Here is a 12198-nt window from a genome sequence, read left to right as displayed (position 1 = left end):
TATTTTTTTAAAAAAGACCAATGAACAGGGGACAGGCAGTGCTTTCTGCACTTACCCTGAAGAAGGATAACATGCTGACCCTACTGGAGTAACTGTGATTGAGGCTGTATTTCGTGGCAAGTAACTGAAAGAAATTAATATGATGGTCTGTTCTCTTCTAACTGTTGTTCTGACATCTAACTTCCCCTCTAGATGAAGGCTTTTGTTTTCTTCTCTACATTCATCCCAGTCTCACTTATATGTCTTGCTTCTTTCAGACACCCAAAAACTGTCATCTCATCAGCTCCTGGTGCAGGAGGCAAGAGGTGCAAGAGGCTGATGATGATGAAGCACCATCACGCAATCTTACATTCACAGCTATCAGCTCAGATGTCAGCACTAAAGAAACATTAGAGGATAATATAGAGGCAATAACTGTACATGATGAATGGTCCTGCATAGAGCAGAGAAAAGCATTACACAAATGCTATCCCCATGGAGGATGAGGTTGCACATGTGTTCTGCTGCAGAGGAAGTAGGTGAGGGCTTTGGTGGGGTTGCTATCCAGAAAAAGCTGGACATAAATGCATTTTGAAATGCTTGGTGCATTGGCAGAACACCTGCACTGACTGGTACAAAGGTGTCTGGCACCAAGTTGGCACAAAGCTTTACATGGAGTGTGAAAACCATTCTTTCCAGTGACAAAATGGTGGGCAATGTATGAAGGAACCTTCATTTCCTGTCATGAGCATCCCTCCCTTGCAGCAAAAGCAAAACCCACCCAATGCCTAAGCTCAATGGAAGCTCAGAAAATGAAGTAATACAATTTCAGCTTGATGTCCTGCTGCAAAGGCTGCTTGGTGCCTTACTGGCTGCTACCATCATAACATGCAGTTCTCAATGCCTAAAGAGATATTCAGGCTATTGTAACAAGCCAGCAAGGTGTTTTCCATCAGGTTGTACAACCTGCTGAGATGGTGCCCAAGGTAGTGGCATTGACACCATGTGACATAAGCTTTCTTTCCTCTACTGTTGTTGTGCTCCTTCCATTTACTCAATAAATGTCCTTGTTGATGCCCTTATGCCAGTCAGCCCAGATCACCTAGGCAACATGTTGCAGTCTAAAACTGGCCTTTCTAGGCCAGACCTAGTTATTATTATCCTGCAAGGCTAACTCTGTTTAGTCCATGGAAAATTAGCAGCCTTTCACTCACAATAGTGCAGCCACTGGAGTAGCCCAGAGTTTTCAAGTGTGCCAATGAAGCAATGTCCTTAAGTACTGTCCAAATTTTCTCTGGATCTTTTGAAATACAAGATGTAGTTATTCTACAAAATCCCTCCTTTGCCAATGGCAAGGCACATTTTCCAGGATCTCCTCGTGGGATCATTGATAGTTTGATCTGCAAGATGAACCTGCATATGTTATTTAAAGCTGTAATTCAGTGAATAGGTTTCTCACTGTTCAGTCCATAAACAAATATTTGCCTTTTGTTTCTTGGTGAAAGCCTGTGTCTTTTTGTTTTATTGAAGAATTCATGTCTTGTTTGTTCATTTCTTTTACTTGGTTCCGTGTTCTGCAATTGTACTCTTCTTTCGCTTCCATTTTTCTTTTGTTTGTAAAGTTATGGTCACAATGATGACGATGCCAAATTGAAACAAACAAAATGGCAGAACCAACTGATCATTGTGTGGAGGTAAATCTTTTCAGGTTAGAAAATCATTTCTTGTGAATAAAGTTCAATTTTTTTTTCAAATGTGAAGGCTCTGGAATTAAATGAACCATGTCTTTTGGGAGGTAAAAACAATGACTGCAGATGCTGGAAACCAGATTCTGGATTAGTGGTGCAGGAAGAGCACAGCAGTTCAGGCAGCATCCAAGTAGCAAAGCTACTTGGATGCTGCCTGAACTGCTGTGCTCTTCCAGCACCATGTCTTTTGGGAGCCAATGTTAGTCTTAAGACTGTAGGAAGACTTTTACTGCTGATTTTGCTTTTAAGATTAGATTACTTACAGTGTGAAAGCAGGCCCTTTGGCCCAAGAAGTCCACACTGTCCCTCCAAAGAGCAACCCACCCAGACCCATTACCCTACATTTACCCCTTCCACTACAGGCAGTTTAGCATTGCCAATTCACCTAACCTGCACATCTTTGGACTGTGGGAGGAAACCAGAGCACACCCACACAGAGAGAATGTGCAAACTCCATACAGACAGTTGTCTGAGGCGGGAATTGAACGCGGGTCTCTGGCACTGTGAGGCATCCATGCTAACCACTGTGCCGCTCTAGCTCCAAGTAAGCTGCTATAATTTAACTTTTATATCAAGAATCAAGATAGAACCTTTCTTTTGCTTTTTGTAAATGTGATAGAGGGCTTTGAGGTCACAGACTTCAAATGGAAGAAAAAACAGATTGAACAAAACCACATCTTAGCAGTTCAACCTCACTTCAGCTGCATCAACACTTCTTGGAGCCTAATTAACCAATTAACTCAATTTCAGAATACTCACAGACTACTTAACTTTTCAAGGGATTGCAGTGATAAAGATATACATGCTTTTCCCAGCACATGGCTCACTGAGGGTTCCTTTGTGGAATCTAGTGGCCTTAGTCACCTCTTTCTTTAGAAAACCAAGCTGCCCATATTTTCTTTGAGGCTAGGATTGTTTATTTGCTCTAATAGTACGTTTGTAGGTGAAATCAGTTTTCCAAGCATATGACATTTCGACGATGAATTGCAAACAATGAATGGAAGATATCCATATGTTCCTTGTTTTTCATACTTCTACATAATATTAAAACCCCTAAGATTTCTTGCCATTATTTATAAATCAAAGTAATTACAGCTATAGTGAAAATCAACAGCTCTATCCTTACTATGCTGAAGAAATGCTGTTTCACCAATAGCAAGAAAAGACAATAGAAATGAGAGCAATATTCAAAAGAAGGGCATTTTCTGCAATGTTTTGTTAACAGTTGATAGGATGCGAACATCACTAGAAAGATCATTTGTGGCCTATTCCTAATTGCCCTTGAGAGCAGTTAAGATTCAACCACATGTGGATCTAAAGTCACCTGGGTGAGGAGTATACATTTCCTTCCATAAAGGAAGCTAATGAACCAAATGGGTTTTTATTGACAGTCATTGCTAGCTTCACAGTCACAATTACTGAGATTAGCTTTCTATTCCAGATATTAATAAATGAATTTAAATTCCCACCAATAGTACCTGTGTCCCCTGAGCAATATTCTGACTCACTGAATTGCTAATCCAGTGGTCTAACTGTTATACTTCCATCTCTTGCTTTCTTGTAAATGTAATGCTCGTCACTTTTTAAAATTCTTCAATAACTATTTTCCCATTTATTCTTCACAATAACAAAATTTAGTGGTTTAGTTTTACTCACTTATTTCCTTTGCTCTTATGCAATATTAATAAAACTGAGAAGTTCTGAAAATTGAATGCAAGGCTCTTCATCGCTTATCTGTTTATACTGTTCAATGCCTGAAGCCTCTCTTCTGGAATAACTTCTATTAATAACCAACTTTTGAGATTAAATAAATTGCATAACTACAGATAAAGCAGTACAAACTTGCAAATTTTAATTTAATTGCATGATCCCAGCTGATGTTAGTACTGGGCAAATCAGATCACAGACTGAATTCTGGTTTGGTAGATCATCTTTTCTTTTTAGTTTTAAACCAAGTGTTCTCTCTTATATTTCAATGCTTCAGATTTTGCCTTCACAATGAAACAGTTAATTAACAGAGGAAGTTAAGACTGTCTCTGTAACATGGATTCAAAGTTTTTAAAACAGATAGCAAATACAAAATCCCATTAATCCCAAACAATCCTTGCATGATAACATCTCTGAAAAGGTTGACTTTTTAAAAAATCTATAAATTGAAAAGAAAGACAGTAGCTTTTGTATAGGTATCCCTGATATAGTACTAAAAACAAAATGCATATTGTATTATACCCCCCCCAAAACAAAAACATTTGTACTGCACTCACCTCAATTTCTGTAACTAAGACCTGGATAGGTTTACAACACTTGTGACTTTAACATATAGATTGAAACTATAGGTAGCTTTCTCTTGAGGGTCATTATGTACCAACTATAAATAACCTCTTTAGGGTTTTTCTCCATTACCTCTAATCTGTGACAACTGTTAACTCTTTAGTCTAAAGTTATTTAGTTTCACTATATGCTTCCCCATTCAGGAGCAATTCCAAAGCCATGTTCAACAAAAGACTTCACACGATTGCTCCAAAACTCAAAGTAAAACTGAAAGAGAAAATCTTTCTCTCTCTAAGCTACGGACATTACAGTTAAGTGAAATAAAGGCCTCCTCTGACTTTCCAAATGGGACTAGTTTGTCTTGGTTTAGGTGCAAAAAGCTACCCATGCACACAGAAAAATTGGAAAAAACATTATTCTGAAACACACAAAAAAATCCATGTCATTCATTAACCCAAAATCCAATGATCTAAAAAAGTATAACTTGTAATAAAACAATGACAGCACTTCAAAACTATTCATTTACTTTAAAGTTTTATGCGATATCTTGTCATCATGAAACTATTTAAATTCAAATCTTTATCTTTTGAAAAATTATCTTTGTTAGTTCTACTTGAAAGACTCCACTTGAATGATTAAACTATTGAAAGTATCATTTCAGCACACTTAATTTCTAAATATGCTTACACATGTAGTTGGGTTATATTAATATTATGTATCCATTCTCTATCAATGACTTTGGGTAAAGTTATTTTTCCTGTCTAGCTATGGACAGGTCAATATACTGAATGCATTGACTTGAGTGTATAAAGGAAGCTGGGTTACTCATTTTAACCAGCTGTAAGGGATTGATTTCCTGATTTGTAGATTACGCACATTTTGCAAAGCATCTGTAATGAATTGGGCTTCATTTATTGACATATCCATTCTGAACAAAAAGTTTCTTGGGGAATTCACAACACCATGAGAATGAACTGCTTTGACCTCTATTAGAAGTGCTTGTGATGAATATACTATAAAGAGTACTTTATCTTTGAAAGTCTTCGAGTCTCATTGTTGTCCCAAAGCAAATAAAGAGTATATGTTAATACATATTATTGTCAGATCTTTAATTGTTACTTATCAATCTTTGTTCACATAATTATTGACAAGAAAGGCCAGTCGGTTCACCTGATCCATCAAGCTAAAAAGGCACATGCAGCATCCAATTGTTCCTTCAATAATTAGAACATTGTCTACACTATTCAAAGCTCATTGCATGCATTAATCACAATATGTGAAGCACTTGATGAAATTACTTTGAAATAAATGCCTTACTATTTTGAATTGTATTATTCAGCTTGAAGTGTGTTCTAGATTTATCCCTTCCTTTACTATCTTTTATACATCAATAATATTAAAGCAACATCAAGAAGGCCGATAAATTTGTCCTTTTATTTTATTTGGTCATGAGCTGTTGGCAACATTGGTGCAGATGTGATCATTACCCACATCTTATTGCCGTTGGAGGTATATCTTCGTAGAAAAACTATAGTTCTTGTTTGATGATACTGCCGTGATAATGTTAGGATGAAAATTATGGGCTTTTAATCCAGAAATTATGAAAGAATAATGATGTATGTCAAGGTCAGGATGTTGTCTCACTCCAGGAGCTGATGCTATGCCTGTGAGCTTTATCAACATTCTTCTGAGAGCAAACAGAGCATGTACCTGGCAACTGCAGACCTTTCGTTGCCTGGCCCAACCACCATGCAATTGCTTCTGAAGGCTCCATGAACACCATCTTCCCTGACCCTCCAGCCACTCACCTCAGCATTAACAAACCACCTGCTTCATTGCATCATCATCCCTGCTTTTGGAACAGCTCAGACACCACTGCAAGTTATGTCAACACTGTACATCAAGGACACCGATGACTTGCATGCTTCTTCCAGATTACCTTGTAAGCAGTGACAGCCACATGTTTTGTGCATCTTTACTGGATGCTAACATGGCCATACTTGTCTTATGAGTCTTTGCTGGCTTTCTTCATGCTCACTGACTTTAAGACTGAGTTACAGACTAAACCCTCTGTGGCTTAACTTACTTTTTAAACACAGAGGTAGGCAGCTTGTCTTGATGGGGAGCATTAAACATTAAATGCTTCAGTCACATAGATGTTGCTGTACACCATTATGAATCATAGAATCGTAGAATCCCTACAGTGTGGAAACAGGCCCTTTGGCTCAACAAATCCACGCTGACCCTCTGAAAAGTAACCCACGCAGACCCATTCCCCAACCCTATATCTCCACTGATGTACCTACCCTACACATCCCTGAACACTCTGAGCAATTTAGCATGGTCAATCACCTAACTTGCACATCTTTGAATTGTGGGAGAAAACCGACGTGGACACTGGGAGAATGTGCAAACTCACACAGACAGTTGCCCAAGTTTGGAATTGAGCTGGGATCCCTGGTGCTGTGAGGCATCTGTAGCATATGCCAGCAGCCTAGGTAGCAAACATTGCATATGTTTCAAGGAAATAGCAATTCTTGAACATCAAAGGGACAGAGTCCTTAGTTGAGTGAAGGGGTTTCTAGCCATTCAGGGGTTACTGCAACAGTCAGTCAAGTAGCTTGTCCAATTACACTACAGACTTGGCCACAGTGAGTCAGGCACATGGACTCAAGAGGGATGCCAGCCCTTGCAAACCAGGAATTGGGCCACAGTCACTCGCAGAGGTTCAGTGCAAACAGTGCTGAGATTATGGGCTGATCAGTTAGGATGCTTTTGAGGCATTAGTCTTGGGAGTGGGAAATATTTCCTGCAATAAGATGGAGGGAATAAGAATATAAATGGTTGTAAGGGCAGCTGGTGGTAATGTATGAGCAGGAGAGGTGCTCAGGTGTTTCCAGTAGGTAAGTAGGAAACACAGAGGACAGGAGAGGTGAGTAGTTTTGGATGATAAGTAAATTGAGAGCTCTTGCGTGAATGTGATGTATGTAATTCTGAGGGCTATAGGTAATCAGCCCTGTGTGATGCTTCTGCAGTGCAGAGGTAGACTGAGTGCTGGTCACTGGAATGAGAAGCTACCCATGCAGCTCTGTGCTGAGCTCTGTCCTGACACGTTCTGCTAGCTGGGTCCAGGCTAGCTGTATCTGCAGCCTACTCTGAAAATCAACTGGAAAATAACTGACCATGTCACCCACCAGTACCTCCAGCTTTCCATCCTCTGTCGGTCAAGTGGAGAGTGAGCCTGTCTTTCCTCTGGGTCATATTTTCAGGGATTAGGATTGAGCAGTACACTGCAAGAGGCTGTTTCTTGCTCGCAGCAACTGAATCGATGAGCTTTTAAGTATTTTAAGTATGGCTAAGGTATGAAAGCAATGAAGCCACAGCAATGGTGGAAACATCTGTCCTATTTTCCAAGCGATTCCCTGAGAAACATTCCAGTGTCATGGTGGAAGCTCACACAAGAAAAATCACCCTGGGCCGTGGAAGACTCATTCACCATCACACTTTTTAACTGCAGATTGGAAAATTTTAGCCCACTGTATCAATAATGATTTTAGTTACCAACGCATCAAAATATAAGAAATCAGCTGTGATGATTCTAATACTGAATTCCTCAGTCAGTGCACCCTTTAAACAAAATAACCTGGTATTGTGTGATTTTTAATCTAATAGCATTGATCTGACCTATTGAATACGGTAAAGATGGAGTGATGAAGAAACTATGTACCTAACACCGGATCTGGAGATAAGGCTGATTCAAGAGTGACAATACTGTTGAAGTTGTCACTGGTGAGGAGAATCGAGACAATCATTTGACTGAAAAGGGAATAATTGTAGGCTTAGATCAGAATAAAATGCAATTTACATTTTCATCAAATGGCGTTAATAATTCTATGCTTTGCTCGTGTTGATCGTGTTTGTGCTATGTGCCACATTTGGTAAAACAAAGAGCCAGTCCTAACCCATTGACAATATGCAGACAAATGTCTTCTTTAAAAAATAACTTGCAGATGGAAATTACTACAGAAATGGAAGATTTTTGTTATTGTAATGGTTACAAGTATTGATGCAAAAAGTGAAAGTTTGCATTTGAAATTCTCAATTGCTTAATACCTTTGTAATGTGTCTTCTGTGATTTGTGCTCCTGCTCACAGATACAATTAAGGAGATATACTGTTAATTTCATTATCCACTGAATTCTCAGGTGCCCTGAGCCTTTGTCATGCTATTAGCAACTCACATTAATAGCACATTGATTTGGAGATACCGGTGTTGGACTGGGGTGTACAAAGTTAAAAATCACACAACACCAGGTTATAGTCCAACAGGTTTAATTGGAAGCACACTAGCTTTCGGAGCGACGTTAGGATTGAGCCCTCCACTATCACCTGATGAAGGAGCATTGCTCCGAAAGCTAGTGTGCTTCCAATTAAACCTGTTGGACTATAACCTGATGTTGTGTGATTTTTAACCTAATAGCACATTGTAATTCAAAATTACTTTGAACTGAACAAAGCAGAGAAATATATAATAGGAACTGCTTCACTCAAGCAAGACCAAACCTACTATGTTGCAAAGGTCTACAAAGAGGTTTTTTGCTATAATACATCCATTGCCCACCTCACCTATCCTCACTGTCTATTTGTCATTTAGTAATGATGCCTAGTAATCAAAGTAGAACCAGGTTCCTCATCGTTGTTCTTTAGCAGCTGACTGGCAGACATGGTAAATACCATTATTCACAATATAGCTTTTGAGGCTTAGATTTTTTTTGTGTGGTTGAGAAATTGTTTTAATCTGATTGAACAAATGGAATATTCAAAAGAAAGGTACTGCATATGATGGTTTGTAAGCAGAGTGAGAAGATGGAAATGTTGAATTCTCCATACACTGTACAGATGTTCAATTTACAGGGGAGAACCTTTTAGTAATGGGAGGTCATTATTATGGAGAATTTGGTCTGTGAAAAGGTTTTTGGACTGGGGAAAGGCAGGTTTTATTAAAGTAAAACAGGAGCTGGCCAAAATAGACTGGGAATGGCTACTTCTCTGGGTAAATCTGCAGCAGAACAGTTGGGGATACTCAAATTGGAATTGAGGAGAGCTCCACCACCTGCAAATTCCCCTCCAAGCCACTTCCCATCCTGACTTGGAAATATACCGCTATTCCTTCACAGTCACTGGGTCAAAATGCTGAAATTCCTTTTGTAACAGCAGTGTGGGTCAATCTCCAGCACGTGGACTGCAGAGGCTTCACAATGAGCTCTTGCTACCTTCTAAAGGGCAACTAGGGACAGGCAGTAAATGTTAGCCCAGCCCTTGATGCCCATGCCCCAGGAATGGGAATTTTAAAAAAATAACAAAAATCCAGGTCATTTGAATGATCCCTTAGTTGCAGTGATTCTGTAAACGTCAGATAATTAGTAATAAATGGTGCTAGATATAAATATGTATTTTGACAATTTGATACATAACAGGCATCTTTGTCTCATGTTTGTGCACAGCATCCGGCCATTAGCATATATGCTGCTGTTTATAAAAGTTAGTAATAAGTGAGAGCAGCAGGGAATTCTCTTGGGTATTGAATTAGACATGTTCAATTAAGGTAACAGCATTTTATAAACAAGGGTAGTTTTTGCCGGTTATGAAATTTCTTGGCAATGATGAAATTATTCTGCTACTTAACTAGGAATGCTAATTTAGATTACAGTGAAATTGCAATGAGGCAAATCTCAATGACCTGAGTTTCTCATGATGTCTAGGTAGCCAGCTTGTCCTGCCAGCAGAATAGCAATGTCTTGATGATCGGAAATTCTAGACTGGTAATCCCAAACTAACAAAACTGTGCAAGTTTATCATATGACTGCACCAACTATTTGCAGAGGAATTTGACCATATTAGAGGATGAAATCATGGAACTCTGCACAAGCCAGCATTTGAAGCTAAGATCTTTGAGAAAGGATGCTCAGATTCCATAACTATGGTTAAAGGATTTATAAAAGCTAAAATTATTATCAATTTGAGAGACAGTGAGGTTGGTATGATAAGTGGTAAACAGTAGCATTAAGTGAAAAGTAGACCAAGAGAGTGGATGCCATTGAGATTTTCATTGATTCTGAAGCACTGGGCAAGCATGTTAAATTAGTTTGACAAGTCAACATTCTCTCCAGCAAGGAAGAAGATGAGAACAACTGCCTATCCTAAATTCAAGTAAGTTCTAATAATGTGTTTAAAGGCAGCTTGAGCAGCTTGACCCCCCTCCCCACCCCGTGACCACTTCCCATCTCCAATCATAGTGGGTGTGGGGTCACACTAACAAAGAGCATAGGCCATAAGGAATTTCGTTTTAGAGACGGACTGAACCAATTCAATATGCAGCACAGCATCAATCACCACATGTTAAATGGTGAGGGTGTGGCAATGACAGATGGAAGGAGGTAGGAGAAAGTGAGGACTGCAGCTGCTGAAGATCAGAGTCAAAAGTGTGACACTGGAAAAGCTCAGCAGGTCAGGCAGCATCCGAGGAGCAGGAGAGTTGATATTTTGAGCATAAGCATTTCACTTGAAGCGCTTATGCACAAAATATCAACTCTCCTGCCCTTCGGAAGCTGCCTGACCTGCTGTGCTTTTCCAGTGCCACACTTTTGAGATGCAAAGTGGTGTCCAGGCCCCAAAATTATTGAATTATTTAGTTCTGAAGGCTGCAGGGTTCCCAAGTGGAAACTAACTCTTAATTCTGAAGTTGTAGGCTTCTACAATCACTTGTGAAATTGAGGTGCTAAGAATCAGTGCGGCACTACCATTGTAAAAAGTATCTATGTAATAAATGAGAAAGAATTTATAATCTGCTGTGAAAATATGTTCTCTTTCATCTATGCCATACTCCACACCATGGCTTCCTTTTGTGGGCTGTTTGGTATTCCATACTGAAAAATAGGATTTCATCAGCTGACTGTTTATTTTTAGATGATGACACTTTTGGTTAGTGGAATTATTTCTGAAATGCATGTGCTGCTTATGTGTGATAAATGTCCTAAATTGTAACTGACTGCATATATGTGGCTATTAAGGAGATTAGCTGCTTCATATGTACAAATGTGAACTCTGTAGTGATCCATTAACAGGATGTTTACTTCAGTAGGTGTGTTTAGTGTGTAGTGAACTTACTTGGTTTGCAGAAATCCCTTTAAGAACCATAAAAAATCATTGTGTGTCTGACTATGTTGGCACATCCAAGGATAACTTGTTGGATTTTTGCATTTGTATTTTTGGCCCCTAACCATGTTGACTGTGATTTTAAAATTATATCCAGACAGCCCTGGCTTCACCAAATCCTTTCCAACTGTCAAACATCCTTGAAGGTGTCACCTTGTAAATGAAGACATAAACAAACAACAAGACCCAAAAATATGTCCTTTTCTTTGTCTTTTCAGTATTCTTTCTAAGAGTTGCAATTCTTGTACTAATTTTACATTTGTCTGATTTTTTTTCATGTATTGTAACATTTGTCAATATATCATATGTATAGTTTAAGTCTGTTTGAAAATTGTCTCATGATGTATGAAGCCAGCAGTATTTTGAAGTGGATGCTGAATTGAACATTTATACCTACATAAGTGTATTGATTACTGTAGTTACCTTGTACTGCATAGTTCCAATATTGCAATATCACTTTAATATAAATCAGGATTGGTTTTAACTATAAAATTTTATTAAGCAATCATCAAAATTTGTTGACACACACTTCATGTCTCAAAGACATGCAAAGAAAATTATATCGACTCAAACTCATAAAACAGTTACTTGGCTTGGGATGCAGAAAATGTTAAAGACTGATGTTAATTTTTTCCATTGTGTTTATAGCTGACCAAGTAAGAAATATACAGAAATCAATTGCTGAGAGCTGTGATGTTACATTTAATGCTAATTGGTGAAAATGATGTCAGTTGATAACAATTTATGCTAATTTAGAGCCATATGATTCTTCTTCAGTGCAATTGTTATTAACTGATAGTTTTAAAAAAATACCATGAGTGATTTGGTAATGGGAAAATAAAATATTCAGTTTTGTATGAGAGCCACTTCTAAATACTATGATGATACTATGGCTTTAAAAGGTGTATTTTGTCCCTTTTTTTGTTTTGAAGAAACCTATCTGCTCCAAGCCAATAAAGTAAACAGATTGCGAGGTTTTGTTTTTT

The sequence above is a fragment of the Chiloscyllium punctatum genome, chromosome 37, assembly GCF_047496795.1.
Source record: "Chiloscyllium punctatum isolate Juve2018m chromosome 37, sChiPun1.3, whole genome shotgun sequence".
Classification (NCBI taxonomy): Eukaryota; Metazoa; Chordata; class Chondrichthyes; order Orectolobiformes; family Hemiscylliidae; genus Chiloscyllium; species Chiloscyllium punctatum.
The sequence above is the reverse complement of the archived record's forward strand: the minus strand, read 5'-3'. Positions refer to the sequence as shown.